The sequence below is a fragment of the Rattus norvegicus genome, chromosome X (genome assembly GCF_036323735.1).
Source record: "Rattus norvegicus strain BN/NHsdMcwi chromosome X, GRCr8, whole genome shotgun sequence".
Lineage (NCBI taxonomy): Eukaryota > Metazoa > Chordata > Mammalia > Rodentia > Muridae > Rattus > Rattus norvegicus.
This window is the reverse complement of record NC_086039.1, coordinates 48779258-48781862: the sequence shown is the minus strand read 5'-3', so window position 1 is coordinate 48781862 and position 2605 is coordinate 48779258. Positions and strand designations below refer to the sequence as shown.

The 2605-nt window shown below is 39.0% G+C and overlaps 1 pseudogene; it reads left to right on the top strand.

Moving 5' to 3' along the window:
• Nucleotides 1-628: 628 nt before the first annotated feature.
• On the top strand, nucleotides 629-2075 carry Nasp-ps1 (nuclear autoantigenic sperm protein, pseudogene 1; annotated as a pseudogene).
• Nucleotides 2076-2605: the final 530 nt, after the last annotated feature.

Genomic DNA, 2605 nt, shown 5'->3' with positions numbered 1-2605 from the left:
ACTGCACCCCCAGTGAACGGGTTTGTTTTGGGGAGGGTGGTAATGAGGGGAGGATGGGGAGGGGAACACCCATATAGAAGGGAAGGGGGAGGGTTTAGGAGGATGTTGACCTGGAAACTGGGAAGTGGAATAACAATCGATATGTAAATAAGAAATACTCAAGTTAACAAAGATGGGGGAAAAAAGAAAAGTAGAACAGGAAAATGTTGCTATATATTCCTAATATTTTATTGTTTCTCTTTTCTTAAGCAATTCAAGAAAAGATAGGGAAATATTCCATAATAGAAGTTACATACTGAATAATAGGTTCAAAGAAGAACTGACAGGTAAATAGTGTTCCTGAAAAAAAACTGTAACAGTGTATGAGTCTAACCACAAGTCCATGGATTTGTAAGTATGTAAAGTGTGAATGTCGAGTGGGGGTGGAGAGAGAGAAGTGGAGAGAGAGAGAGAGAGAGAGAGAGAGAGAGAGAGAGAGAGAGAGAGAGAGAGAGAGAGAGAGAGAGGATTAAAACATACTGATAGAATCTGCCATTTTCTCTACCTGAGTAATTCATCGTTGTCTGGAATTCTCTAGTTTTCTTCACAAGCAGTATACTCCCCACTGGCCCACCACCTCAGTGGAAAGATGGCCACAGAGTCTACAGCCACTCTTACCATTGCCATGGAACTGGTTTCTGCTGACAAAATTGAAGATGCTCCTGCTCCTTCTACCTCTGCAGATAAAATGGAGAGTCTGCATGTGGATAGTGAAGCTAAGAAACTACTGGGATTAGGACAGAAACATCTGGTGATGGGTGACATTCAGGCAGCTGTTAATGCATTCCAGGAAGCAACTAGTCTTTTAGGTAAGAAGTATGGAGAAACGGCTAATGAGTGTGGAAAAGCCTTCTTTTTTTACTTGAAGTCACTTCTGGAGTTGGTCAGAATGGAGAATGGAGTGTTGGGAAATGCCTTAGAAGGAGTTCATGTAGAAGAGGAAGAAGGAAAAAAACAGAAGATTAATCTTTGATAGAAAATAATGATAATGTAGATGAAACTGAAGACTCAGAGGAAGAAGACAAAGAAAATGACAAGGCTGAAGAAATAACAAATGAATCAGTTCTTGAAAAAAAGACTCTTCAAGAAAATGAAGAAGAAGATATTGGGAATTTTGAACTTGCCTGGGATATGCTAGATTTAGCCAAGATTATTTGTAAGAGGCAAGAAACAAAAGAATCCCAGGTTTATGCTGCACAAGCCCATCTTAAACTTGGAGAAGTTAGTGTTGAATCTGAGGATTATATTCAAGTTGTGGAGGAGTTTCAGGCTTGCCTAAGCCTGCAAGAACAGTTTTTGGAAGCTCACAATGGTCTCCTTCCAGAGACTCACTACCAATTGGGTTTGGCCTATGGTTACAACTCTCAGTATGATGAGGCAGTAGCCCAGTTTGAAAAATCTACTGAAGTCATTGAGAAAAGAATGACTGTACTACATGAGCAGATGAAGGAGGCTGAAGGATCATTTACTGAATACGAGAAAGAAATCGAGGAGCTGAAAGAACTGCTACCTGAAATTTGAGAGAAGATAGAAGATCCAGAGGAATCTCAGCGGAGTGGGAATGTAGTTGAACTGGCTCTAAAGATTACTCTGGTTGAGAGCTCTACTTCAGGTTTCACTCCTAGTCAAGCTGGTGCCTCGGTATCCATGATTGACAGTAGAAAACCAACAGACGGCGCTTCCTCATCAAATCGTGTCACTGATATTTCCCATCTTGTCAGAAAGAGGAGGAAACAAGAGGAAGAGAGTCCCCGGAAGATGATGCAAAGACAGCTAAACCAGAGCCAGAGGTGAATGGAGGCAGTGGGGATGCTGTCTCCAATGGAAAATGAAGTTTCAGAAAACATGGAGGCTGAGGCTGAGAATCAGGCTGAGAGCCAGACAACAGCAGAAGGGACAGTGGACCCTGCAGCTACAGTTAAAAGCAATGCATGTTAAAAGGCGAGCAGAACCTTCCTCCTGAGGGAAAGTGGTTTTGTACATAATGTATTTTTTTTCACTTTTGGGGATTCGTTTTGTATAAATCCAATAAAGATTGTAGGCAACAACAACAACAACAACAACAACAACAACAACAACAAAAAACAACATACTGATAAAGATGATAAAGATGGCTCACTGGGTAAAGACACTTGCCATGTAAACCCGGTAACCCAACTTCACATTCTGTAGTCCCTGTGTGGGAAGGACATAAACAGACCCAGAGCTATATTCTGACCTCTACACATAATATTTTGAATCACGTGCATATGTCATAAATATAAACAATAATAAATAAAATATTTTAAACCATAGGCATATAGAAATTTCTAGTATTCAAAGACTTTATATTGAGGTATAACTGGTCATTTGCATGACATGATTTAATACTTATTTTAAATATATATTTTATATTAATGAAAAATTACATTAAATACATCGTGTGATGACCTCAAAACAAGCAAATCAATAAAATATATGAAACTTCTGATTTCATTCCAACCCTTGGAATTAGAATCAATATACTAAATCATTAAACTTCTTTTGGGAAATGCATTTTTTGATCTACTATCAAGAATATGTTCCT